The sequence below is a fragment of the Gracilinanus agilis genome, chromosome 2 (assembly GCF_016433145.1).
Source record: "Gracilinanus agilis isolate LMUSP501 chromosome 2, AgileGrace, whole genome shotgun sequence".
NCBI lineage: Eukaryota > Metazoa > Chordata > Mammalia > Didelphimorphia > Didelphidae > Gracilinanus > Gracilinanus agilis.
The window spans coordinates 484,528,016-484,541,701 of record NC_058131.1 but is presented as its reverse complement, the minus strand read 5'-3'; positions in this window follow the sequence as shown (position 1 = coordinate 484,541,701).

Here is a 13,686-nt window from a genome sequence, read left to right as displayed (position 1 = left end):
TTTTACATATTACTCCACTTTTTTTAAAAAAGTTGTTTTGCCTCTGTGTGTGACCCTGAGCAAGTCACTTGACCCCCATTGCCTACCCTTACCACTCTTCTGCCTTGGAGCCAATACGCAGTATTGACTCCAACACGGAAGGTAAGGGTTTAAAAAAAAAAGTCTTTTTGTTTATTAAGATTAAGATGGAAAACAAAGACTCAGGCTTCGAAAAAATTATGTTTCCTCTACCTCCAACCTGCTTTTTGCTCTCACCTGTGATTTCAACTTTAATAAGAAGCTCTTCTCATTTAGGAAATCTCTTCTTATTGATGCAGAAAAGCTACTAATCTGCATCTCAAGGCCTTGTAGTTGAGATTAAATTGCTTGTGTCCTACTGTATTGTGATCCATGGTATCTGCCAGAGGTGGTACTTGAACCTAGGTCCGCCTATCTTAATTCTAAATCAGAATGTCCACTATGCCATTCTTATTTTTCCTAATAAGTGATATGTGTTAAAAATGAAAACTGTAAAGGACTTCACACCCCAGAAGTAAATGACCTGAATTCATTGACACAAAGCTCTCTTGTAGTTGGAAATTACATTTTTCTTATAACTGTTGAGGTAACAGTTCTAGAGGCTAAAAACATCATGCATTTTTATAAACATAAAGGTACTCACTACTTGTACATAATCAGTTGTTCTGAAAAGACAGAGATTTCAAAAGGAAACTTTTTTCTGCTCTATTTCATTATGTGGGACCAAAATTTTTTAATTTCCAGATGTTAGGTAGGGTTACTTCTCTACTTTTAACCCACAGTTCCTGGGGAGTCCTATAGTTTGGGTAGATATAGAAGTGTGTGTGTGTGTGTGTGTGTGTGTGTGTGTGTGTGTGTGTGTGTGTGTGTGTGTGTGTATTTGGAAGGATTGGGAGCATATTTATACCATATGCTGATGTATAACTCAGGTGTAAAGGAAAAAGGAAAGGGAATCAGCAGGAAGTAAAATAAGAAATACAGAGCGAAGCTGTTGAATATCTTCAGTTTGCTCATTTTTTCATTCTTTTTGAATTTCAGATGTTAGAATCCTTTCTTAAAAAGAAGTAGACCAATGCAAGTATGAACTAAGAACAAGTAGACTTAGTAATCAAGGAAACAATTTTTCCCCCTTCGGTTTGAAAGGAAAATCAATCTGAGAGGCCAATCTGGAAGGTGATTTTGAAGAAAACGAATTTGTTAAAAATTAGAAATTGAAACAAATATGTACCAAGGTGTATACATCTTGTGATCTCATAGTTGAATGGGGCTTCAGAAGTCATCTAATTTAACCTCCACTGAAATCATTAAAACATCTTTCTTCTTCTAAAAGATAAAATAAAAAATAAAAAAAAAGAAGATAGAGATCTCAAGGCCACTTCGCTGTCTACCCAAAAGAGATCAATTCACTCAAAGACCTAAACTTTCCTTAATCAGTTGTAACGCTGACCTGAGGATGGATTTTTCATTTGAGGGATTCCTTTAGCTCCAGAAATGAATGTCACGGCAGGAAAGATAGCGAATAGAAAATGACCAAGAGAAGTTGGTTGGAATTGTAGAGGTTCTGGCTAATAGAATGCTCAGACCCTTTATAGCTATATCACAGAAGCAGCCAAAGGCTTTGGAACCATGGCAACTTGTGCCCACTGTTGCCTGCCTGAACTCTCATCTGAGTTATACCGATAACAACTAATATAAATATTATTGTTATCACCTAATGTGATCTGTTAGGTACCATGATGAACACACACAGCACTGTATATAACAAAAGAAAGACATAGTCATTGTTTTCTCAGAGTTTTTTCAGACCCTTCAATATTTCAGAAAGTGTGCCTCAGATCCCTAAATACCTTAGCTCATTTCTTCTACATGCCAAGAATTGCAGAAGAGAAAAGGACTTAGAGACCATCTGCACCTTGAAGTGTATATAGCATGTGCCCCTCCACTCCCAAAGCTTCCTAAGAAACCTGAAACCATCTCATTAGAAAAGAAGTATTAGCCCACAGCAGAGCCTGGCAGCAGATTCCCCCTATTTAATTCCAAAGGGCAGCCTATTTAAAAATCAACTCAGTAGATGAATCCTATTTTAAGTTAAATAGGCTCCCTGTTTGTTTCAGAGTAGAGATTATAGTATCCAAGGAGCAATCATGTAGTGCCAGGTATAAATAACTTGTCTCAACTAATGATCACTAACCTGGAGTATCTCTTTTCCAATGATCAAGTATATGTCGTGTATCCATGTAACATTTTGCCCAAGCCTGTTCAGACCGTATCTGCAGTTGTTCTAAGCACTATGTTTTAAAAAGGAAGACAGGCCTATCCAGAGTGAGGTGACCAAGATGACGAGGAGACTATGAATGATATTGCATGAGGAAGGAACAGAAGATATTTAGCCCTTAGCAGATAAGACTTAATGAACACATAATAGTGGCCTTCAGTTAATTGAAGGGCCATCTTGTGGAAGAGAGATTAGAATTGTTTTGATGGGTTTTGGAGGGACTTAGGTAAAAGTTCCAGGGAGGCAGATTTCAGCTCAATATTTAAAAAAAAAAAAAAAAAAGGCTTGTTTCCCTCCTAACAACTTAGAACTGTCAAGTAGGAATAGGATGTTTTGTCAGTTAATAGATTCCCCATACATCATATGTAAACATATATACATCATAGTAAAGATTCATTGTAGAAAATACAAGATTCATTGTAGAAAGGTTGGACTAGAAAACCACCAAAGTTCCTTTCAGTTTTGAACTTCAGTGATTCCAAGTTAGAATGCATATTCTTTTCAATTCAACAAACATTTATTAAGTGCCTGCTGTGTGCCAGGCACGGTGCTAAGCTCTGGGGACACAAAGACAAAAATGGAAACAGTTTTGTTCTCAAGGTCCTTAAATTCTACTGGGGGAAACAATATTTACAACTGATAAGTAAGGGATGGGGATGCTGAGAACCAACAACTGGGGAAACTGGAAAAGTCTTCTTATAGGAAGTAGTGCTTTTGTTGAGCCTCGGAAGGGACAGGGAGGTCCTAAGAAGTGGGGGTCATTTCATCGAGAGCATTCCAGGAATGGGAGGGATACCATCTATGTAAAGACATAAATGGGAGATGAAAGATCATGCCCATAGAATATAACAAGTAGGTTATGCTAGCAGTGATCCTGCCCTCTAGGCCCCTAGAAAAAATGGTTTCTCTGTGACTTAAGAAAGAACAGTATTTTCTTTCTTAAAGAAAGCCAAAAAAGAATAGTTTGTGGATTTCTCCACAGCTCTAATTTATGAAATAGGGTTTGTAGAGCACATGTCTGAAATCCTTTTTCCACAGGGGCCTCAAATGTTCATAGGATGACTCGGAACTGAGAACACAACCACCAAAGGCCTTTGCCCAGACTGATTAGCTATAAAGAAAGAGTCATTGGAATAGGGAGATATAGATAACTTCATGTTAGAAGTGAATCTTGGAACAATGATCACTTATGGTCTAGGTTCAGGCAGCTGGATGCCTTGTTTACCTCTGAATTGGGAACTGCCTTATTAGTAGCCTCAAAGGAAGAAGCTATGATGGGATAACTCTAGCAAGAGGCAGGTGAGCAGTGTATTGTAAGACAAACTTCTGCCTGAGGTTCCCTCCATCCCCCAGCATCCCTAGCTATTCACTGGGTTTGATGCTTCAGACTGAATTTCCTCAACTGCTCTCAGAATCCTACTAGAGAGGATACCAAAGCATTTCTGTTCATCACTGAGCAGGATCTGTGCACAGAAAAAGGAAACAATTTTGAGAGTCAGCACTGGATGCTTTTGCAGTATGCTGATGTGTCCTAACCTCTGGGAATAGGTGATGATAAGGAAATGGGGGTTCTTTCTTTGTGTTTTAATGAAGGTCATGATCACACCCCTTTTTTGTGTCTATCCCAGTGCAGCCTTAACACTGTTCTGTACACATAGATCAGAACCTAAAGTGAAGAACCAAGTTATTAAGTTGTTTTTAGACTTACTGTCTGATTTGAATGCATTCTTTATATTTGACTTATTTTATTTTATGCCTTTGGATATGTGAACTGGGATTTGTCTTCATGACTGCCATAGCAGTTTTTCAGTCTGGCTCCTTTTCCTATTATTTATGTTTTCTAGAGTCTGTATATTATGTAGTAATCTAGAATAACAATGGGGAAAAAACCCTGAAGTTGTTTAGAAAAGTCTTATTAATTAAACCCCACTAGCTATTCTGTCAAAGGTGGCTGTAACTTGCTTATAGCCAAAATGATCTGTTTAAAATTATTTTGAAGATTCCATGATTTTATCAGTTGGGTTATCCTTCCATCAGTCTAACAGATCATAGCCCCTTCGTGCCTTTAACTCCTGAGTGATTCTTGCTTTTGTTCCTTTATTAAATACACAATCATAGTAGAGCTGCCCAAATAATGCTGGCTCTTTCCTTATGGCTCTTTAAGTGTTTTGTGGATACCAGTGCAATTAAATTCAGGCTTTTTACCTTTGTCCCATATCTTTGCTGCATGTTTGTCCTATTCTTTTTTTAAATCACACCTGTCTTTTTACAAATCACTTTTGGTGTAAAAATCATTGTGGTAACATTCTTTGGCCTAATTAAAACGGTCACACATCTTTTTATTGTTCTTCAGTTCATCTGCCATTTTGATCTTTCTAAAATTGTAGTGTTTGTTCCATGATTCATAGAAAAATGTTGATGCTAAAAATACATACTTTATTTGACATGGAATAGATTGAGTTCTTACAGAGCTTTATGCAGTTTCCTTTATGCTTTTTGTTCTTTTATCCAAATCTAGCCTTGCTTTGGTGTCCATTTGCAGTACCCGTCCAAGACATATCTTCAATATGTCTTGGACGGGTACTGCAAATACATACATATATATATATATATATAATCAGTTGGTTGTTCATCCATATTGATTGTCCCAATCTTGGCCATATGCGTTCTTCATCCATTTGGTTTTTCCTATGTAGATTACTAGACCAGCATTTTAAATGGGAAGTCGGATGAAAATTTTTATTCCCTGAAGAGTTGAGGTAGGATCATGTTTTGGTTTACAATCTTGAAAGTTTATTTCATAGGCAGTTTTATCTGTGAACCAATAATACTGCCACATGATAGACTTTTATTCTAGTCATTTTGAACAGTTCTCTCATCTCTCTAACTGCCATTGGTAGTAGCCAGTCATAGAATTGGAGAATAGAGTTGGAAGGGACTTCCAAAGTCATCTGGTACAGTGTATGATGTTGCTGTTTTATGTTCAACTTAAAAATTATCTACAAAGAGGTTATTCATTTTTCTGAATCTTATAGTCCTACATGGTGCCCATTTTATGGCCATATATCATGTGATTGGCCATCAGCTTTCATCTCTGGCTGGGGTTATTTTTCCTTGGTTAATGATATTTAATAAAACTGAATTTTCATTTTATTATGTTAGAGAAGGGAGTAAAAGCTAGAGATCATAAAATGGATTTTTGACTCTCCCTCTTCTGTGTCCCTATTCCTCCTTTAATGTTCTAGGCCTGCCCAATATTTTCCCCTTTGTTCCAAAAGTAGTTGTGAAAGAAGATGAAGATTGGAAGTGTTCTGAGGTCCTCAGAAAAAAGCTGCCTTTGTTTTCAAAATTATAGTTAGAATTTCAGTTGGAGAGGTAAGCATAGGGAACTGTTGACTGAAACAATGAGTTACTTGAATGTTTTCCAAAACCAGATTGTGCCATTGGTCCTTTATTTCCCTAGTGCCTCCTATGATGTTAAATTTTGGTCAATTACATCATGAGAATGACATTTTCTCAATACATTTTAAAGAAGGAACAGAGTAGCTGCAAAAACATGTATTTCTTACGCTTTTACTGCAAAATGTTCTCATTGTTCAGCATTCCAGAAACTGATTGGAAGAAGAAAAAATCTCAGGCTTTCATGTTTCTTTTTCTTTAAAAACAAAAACAATTATTTGGTCTAGTCAGATTGTGTCCTTCTTACTCATTAGTATTTGCCATGATGGTAGAACTAAGTAAGCATCATTCTGCCATTTCAAGCCATGTAAAGCACTCTGTACCAAACTACATAGTTTTTGTGTCCTTTTTGTGTGACGTTTTTTTCTCCTTAAAAATCACATTTTAATCAACTGTGGCATTGAATGTGTTGCTGTAAAATGCAGATGAGCTTTTGCGCTACAGCCCCTTAATAGCCTAGTGTGTGTGTGTTTTTGTATTATTTGACAGTTCTGTGATGCCTTTGTGAATTCTTGTCTTCAAAGTTCCAAAACTTGTCATAAATAAACTTTTTCACTATGCACCTGAGACTCTTGATTTATATCACATTGAGATTTACATCATTGAGATTTCAGATCTCTTATCTTTCATTCTTCCTAAATATCTTTTAGGGGTAAAGGGAGGGGAGTTATCATATAAAATATTAAACCAATTATCTTTGAAATATACACTTAAGGGCAAACTTTTGAAGTTAACAGTAATAGGATTTTCGTCATCTGCACTTATATTCATTATTGAGTAATTATAGTCTTGGGTAATAATTAAATAAGATTTTGTTTAAATATTTAAAAAGTGGATTTCAGGGGGCAGCTGGGTAGCTCAGTGGATTGAGAGCCAGGCCTAGTAGGTTCAAATCTGGCCTCAGATACTTCCCCGCTGTGTGACCCTGGGCAAGTCACTTGACCCCCATTGCCTACCTTTACTACTCTTCTGCCTTGGAGCCAATACAATAGACTCTAAGATGGAAGGTAAGGGTTTAAAAAAAAAAGTGGATTTCAGAATGTAATAGAAATCTACATGATTATGCTTATTTTAAGTATGCTAATTGTACTTATCAAGACTAAATCTGTGTTAAAACAACTTCAAAATGATTGACAGAAACCAAGGAAGGACCAAATGGATGGAGAGATATCCTTTGATTATGGTTAGAACCAATATATTAAAAATATTAATGATTCCCAATTTATTTGTAGGCTGACTGCAATACCATTCAACAAACTAATTGGGGGGCAGCTGGGTAGCTCAGTGGAATGAGAGTCAGCCCTAGAGACAGGAGGTCTTAGGTTCAAATTTGGCCTCAGACACTTCCCAGCTGTGTGACCCTGGGCAAGTCACTTGATCCCCATTGCCTACCCTTATCACTCTTCTGCCTTGGAGCCAATACACAGTATTGACTCCAAAATGGGAGGTAAGGGTTTAAAAAAAAAAGCTAATTGGTTATTTCATAAAATTAGATAGGCATTAAGTGTATATGGATAAGTAGACAGGCAAGAATGTTATGAATTGTGAAAAAGAAATTTGAAAACAGGGACTTCTAGATTTTGATATCTACTTTCAGGCAATAATTACTTTTGGAAACACTTACTGAAAAAAGAAATAGAGCATAGGTTCAGAGAGTCTTTGAAGTCCAGTGCCTTTATTCTACAAACAAGGTTACAAGACCAGAGAGTAATTGCCTTACTCAAGGCCACACAAGTACATGGCAGAGCCAGGACTCATAGCCACATTCCTCTAAAAGAAACATAATAGAGAACTAGAAGTAGAACCAATTGTGTGTGAAATAATGAGGAATAGAATCATTGTTCAATAAAACCCAGATATGTGTCTTCCACATTTACCTGGATAACAGCCTAAATATTAAAGCAATGACCAAACTAGGAGAAAGATTTTTATCGATCAAATGGAAGAAATTAATGAGACTAAATGAAGGGTTGTAATTATACAGAAAAAAGAGCCTTTTGCTCAACCAAAAGCATTATCTTCAAAATTAAAAGAATTTCAGGAAAAAGTATGTAATAAATATATGATAAATATATCAGATGAAGATCTGACATCCAGAATTATTAAACAATATGAGATTAATATCTGTAAGTCATATCTATGTAAGACAATTATCTCCTAATGATGGTTCAGCAAGACCTGAACAGACAATTTTTAAAGGTAGAAATAAACTTAGTAACACAGAAAGATGTTTAGGTGATGTTTAGGTGCATATGAAGACTATCTTAAGATGCCACCTTATTCCCATTAGAAAGGCAAAAATAGCAAAAAGTTATAAAATTCCATTTTGGCAGGACTGCAGGGAAAAGGGCAAGCATGAGGGATTAGATTTTTGCAATATACAAACTAACTGATCATAACTTTTTACTGATTCCCTTACTAGAAATTGATCATAAAAGACTTTTTTTTACATCATCCTTACCTTAAACCCTTGTACTTCGGTATATTGTCTCATAGGTGGAAGATTGGTAAGGGTGGGCAATGGGGGTCAAGTGACTTGCCCAGGGTCACACAGCTGGGAAGTGGCTGAGGCCGGGTTTGAACCTAGGACCTCCTGTCTCTAGGCCTGACTCTCACTCCACTGAGCTACCCAGCTGCCCCCTACCTTCTGTCTTAAAATTGCTAATAGTATCTTTTTAGAGACAGAAGAGTAAAAAGGGTTAGGCAATTAAAGTTAAGTGACTTGCCCAGGGTCACAGATTTGAACTCAGGCCCTCCAGTCTCCAGGCCCATCTCTCTATCCATTGAACCACTTATCTGCCTCAAATCACAAATAATTAAAAAGACCTATGTAAAAATATTTGCAGTGGCTTTATAGCAAAATCTTATAAAAACAAAAATTTACTGGAGAACAGGTGAATAAATGATGGTATGTTAATGTGATAGGATATTATGTTATAAAAATGAAATAATCAAAGATTTAATAATAGAAAGGAATACAAAATGGGACCAGCAGAACCAGAACAACATATTCGCTGACTAGAACTATTACGTATTTACATAAAACAAAACAAAGGCCCAACTGGCATAAATTCAGGGGGGCTTGCAAAGCAACACAGAGCAAATGTATTTTGTTTATTGCAAATTCATTTGGTTCTGCTTTGTTAGATGTTGAAGGTTTAAGAGTTCATCCTATTATCTCTTTGATAGTTATTGAGTTTACAATAAATTAAAATTTATTTTAAAAACTGATAAGCCTACTTGGTTAAAATTCAGAATCAGTACTTTGGACCTTCCCAGAAGAAATTTTAGAAATTTTTTTTTTTTTTTTTTTTTTTTTTTTTACCATTTTATACCAAATTTTACCTTTCATCCATGTAGGCCTTACTCTGGGATATTCCCTAATTCCCAGGCCCAGGTTTTGCAGGTTGGGTCCCTAGAGGGCTAAGTATATTGGGAGTAACTGCAAGTGCCTTCTGTAGCTCAGAAGCCTCCTTCTTATGTTCTCATGCACAATTAGCCAGTAAACTTAATCAGCTTGAAACCAAAGCATTTACTCAGAAGGCATAGCAGACGTAATAAGAACTAACATTTAAGTAGTGTCCATTCTGTGCCAAGAGCTTTACAAATATGATCTCATTTGATCCTCAAAACAGTCCTAGGAGGTTGAGGCTATTATTATTCCCATTTTACAGATGAGGAAATGGAAGCAAAGTAGGTTAAGTGATTTACTCCAGATCCCACAGCCAGTAAATGTCAGAGACTGGATTTGAATTCAGTTCTTCCTAACTCCAGGCCCACTCACGATGCCACGTGGCTGCCCTGGTAGATGTTACACTCCCTCCCACCAATAAATCTAGGACATTTTCTCCCACAAATACAAAGTCCATGGGAGGAATGGGGACTCAAGCTTGGTTCTGAGGTAGTTGGGCACGTATATAGGATACACCTGCGGCAAGACAACCCACAACATCTGGTACCATCAGGCCCAAAAGCCCTTGTTCTGTGTTGAGTCCCTAAGGAGTTCCCTAGCATCTGCTGCTGTCTGGAGCCCGACGCTCCCATGCCGAGGGTCACAATCCTCAGGACTGCTTTCTTCTTGGGGTGACTGTCTCTGTCTAGAATGTCTGGGTGCTCCCTGGGAGATGCAATGTCCCCTGCTGGTCCAGTAGCTCCTCATGGCTCAGGATAGGGGTGGGGAGGGAGAGAAATCCTGTCCTCTCCTCCCCATCCCTCCCTGGGCATGGATTTCCTCCACAGGCTTGCTTGGCCTCTGAGTCTACAAGTCCAGCTTCTGGATGAAGCATCTCCTAGTCTGATGTTAGATACCACGATGGGTCAATGGGGAGGGAGAAATGAGAGATACGGTCCCTCAATTCAATGTGCAAGGCGGAAAACGGAACAGTCCCTACTCTCAAGGCGTTCACGTTGTACTGCAGGAATACAACATGTTCACTTATAAAGAAGCAAAAAGGATATGCAAAGTAACAAAGTAAATTCCAGAGGGAGAGCCAACTAAAGCCTGAAAGGACCAAGAACACTTTTCTGTGAAATGAGGCATCTTGGCTGCACCTTGAAATAACCTCGGTACATTCTCCTGTTGGAAAAAGACCTGATTTTTTCCTGCTGCATTTTTACTCATTTTTAACATGAACTTCTGCTTATCATGTTCATGACGGAGCTAGTCTTCCCTTTCTTTCTCAATGGACTCGGGAAACCAAAGGGAGGAAGCAAGATGAAGTTAATAACAATTTAAAGGAATGGAACCAGGCAATTAGGAGGTGCATCGGATAGAACCACTGGGCTTGAAGTTGGGATGTTCTCGAGTTCAAATCTGGCCTCAGATACTTACTTGGGTAAGTCACAATCCTGACTGTCTCCGTCTCCTCATCTTGAAAATGAGCTGGAGAAGGGAATGGCAAAACACTCCAGGGTCTTTGCCAAGAAGGGCCAAACACAACTGAATAAATGAAGCCACCAAACAAGAAAGGCTCAACATGTCCACATCCAGTGAAACAACACAACACCCCTCTGGAAACATTTTCATTTCATCTTCAAATATGCTATTTGAAATCTTCAGCATTCATTAGTCTTTCTTCTTAGCACTGAGGCAGTACAAGAATGGGCTTAAAGAAGAGTTTACTTCTAGCCAAGGTGTGATACAGAGAGGGGAGCATAACAGTTTTGCAGGTTTTGCAGAGTTCTTATGCCCCCCTCTCTGTATCACAAAGGGCTGAGGCATATGCCTCTGATCTCTGGGCCTTGACTTACAGCTAAGTGGGCTAGATTTATAGCCTGTTAGAAAGAGCTTTCAGTTGACAGAAATTTGATTTGTCCAGCACTTAAGAATTCTTAAGGGTGTGTATGACAACCCAGCCATGTAGCTGATTGTGTCTTCTTCCCTGGAAGTGTGAGGTTCCTTGGTTAGAAACCTCAAGTCTCCCTTGATTCCCAGCAACTTCTCTCACACTTAGGAATCCCAAACTCCACACTGTGGCACCTTAATCCTTCCAAAGTACTTGCTAATCTCTATAGCTTACTGCCAACATGGGGTGATGGAACCTTTCCCCAACCTGTCCCTCTTCCTCCTAGCCCACAACCCCAAATTAGATATTCTCTTTTCTACCCATCCTGGAAAGACTGGCTTTTTTTTTTAATTTTCCTTTGTAAGGCAGGTTGCCCACTGTCAGATGTTTGGAAAATACTGTTGAACTGAAGCCATTGGTGGGAAATGTTGAGAAAAATGGCCCTGGCTGCAGGAAAGCTTGCTTGAAGACAGGACAGAAGAGGTCTGACTCCCTGAAATTTGACAATTATGTTTAAGCCTCCAGGGACAGCTGGCCTTTCCTGTGGCCACCTGTGGAGTAGAGGTGCTGCCCTCATCTCTTACAGGTTTTCAAAGGGAAACCATAAAACAAATGGGAAAAGGTAAGAGAAATAAGGTGAAAAGGGATTAAACAATGAAGCGAATAGAAGAGCTCCTAATATAAAGAGAACACCCTCCTTTTTTATGACTATACCAGCAGTAATGCCTTTCAGAAATAAAGTGTCTTTAAAATGAAAAAGCACCTTCCAAGATAATATTAGCTAACTTTTGTTGCAAGTGCTTTAAATATTTTATCTCATTCAGTTCTTACAACCTGTAAAGTAAATGCTATTATTCTTCCTATTTCACAGATGATGAAACTGAGGATGAGAGTTTAAATGATTTGTTCAGGGTTATAAGGCCATAGTTACAAGGCTCAAACAGGGCTTAATTCTAGATTTATTAATATTTTTTTTCAACAAGTTTTTGGTTCTAAGATAGAAGAGTGGTAAGGAATAGGTAATGGAGGTTAAGTGATTTGCTCAGGGCCACACAGTTAGGAAGTATTTGACACCAGATTTGAACCCAAGACCTTCCTGTCTCTAGGGCTGGCTTTCAAACCACTGAACTATTTAGTTAATTCTGGATTTTGAGTCTAACGCTTCTCTCTACTACACCTCCTAGCTGCTCTGTCCCTATCTGGCGACCTTCACCTTCTTTGTGTCATGATCACTTTGGCTTCTGAAAATGCCTGTGGAATCCTCAGAATGATGTTCTTATTTGCATAGATTAAAATACATGGGATTACAAAGGAAACTGATTTACCCCCTCCTGCACATCAGATTGACTAAATGACAGAAAAGGAATAATAAGTATTAGAAAGATTGTGGGGAAATAAGTACACTAATGCATTGTTGGTGGAGCTGTGAACTAGTCCAACTGTTCTGTAAAACAATTGGTACTATGCCCAAAGGGCTATAACCCGTGCATACTGTTTGACCCAATAATTTGTTATACTTCTCATCATCAGAGACAAACTCTCTTAAGACCCAAAGTTGCTGATTTGAGTTTCCTTTACAAATTAAAATTCCTGGCCAATTTTGCCACCATAGCTGGCAGATTAGGGGTTGTAATGTCTGTGTTCTAAAGTGGCAAATGCCAGCTTGCGCCACCAGAAATATGGCTGTTCATTTCTGTACATAACAGGGTGAAGACCTGTTCTCTTCGATTTAGGAGTCTTTGGTATTCTTCTTTCTCCCTTGCCCCCTCTGCAAGGGCAGAAAGGGACTTTCCATGCACAGGGCTTTCCCCCCACAGGCCTATTCATGAATCTCCCTAGGTGGAGTGCCACGTCTACTTCTCCTTTCTGTGGTCTTGGTGGGACTGGTCAAGTAAGATGGTGACCTCTGATCGAGCCTTCTGCCACCAACCACATACAGGGCTCCTCAACTTCTACCTCATCTTTACAGCTCTTCTACCCCATCTCCTCCGCTTCTCTGACTTTCCAAAACACCAAGGAGTCTGCATCCAGAGTAGCATCCATCCCTCAATGGCTCTAGGGATGATTTCGTTTTGTTTTTGATAGGGAATGAGGCACCAATGGAATCCCAGGTCTAGAAACTCATCCCTTCCCTTCTCCATTGGTGTAGGAAGCTCTTTCTATCCAGTCTGTCAACGTGTAGTTTTAATAAATTTCTAAACATTTCCTTGTCCTGAGTTTTGCCTCATTAATTAAGAGTAAAAGCCCAAAAGGAAAGAATTTTTCTTTCAATGCCATTTTGTGCATACATGGCAGTGTGCACTGAGATCCCTCCCCCACTGTGGCTGGCTTTCAGTTAGCCTTCACCAACTTCTTAACCACTCTTCCAGATCAGAAACACAGACAGGCAAGTGTCCCTCCTTGATGACCAAGCTCTACCCAAGGGAGTGCTAGAACTACCTCAAACTGGGATAATTGTGGAATTTTTAATGTGATGTCTCATGCATGCCTCAGAAATCAGCAAACCCTGGGAATCTCAGCTTCGTTTATGGTTTTGTTGATTGCTTAGACCTAAGTGATTGGAGAAAAGTCTAATGATGCAAATTAAGCTTGTGTGTTGTGCTTCCATTTTTCCCTTTGAGAGCAAGTTGTTAAACATTTACTAGAATA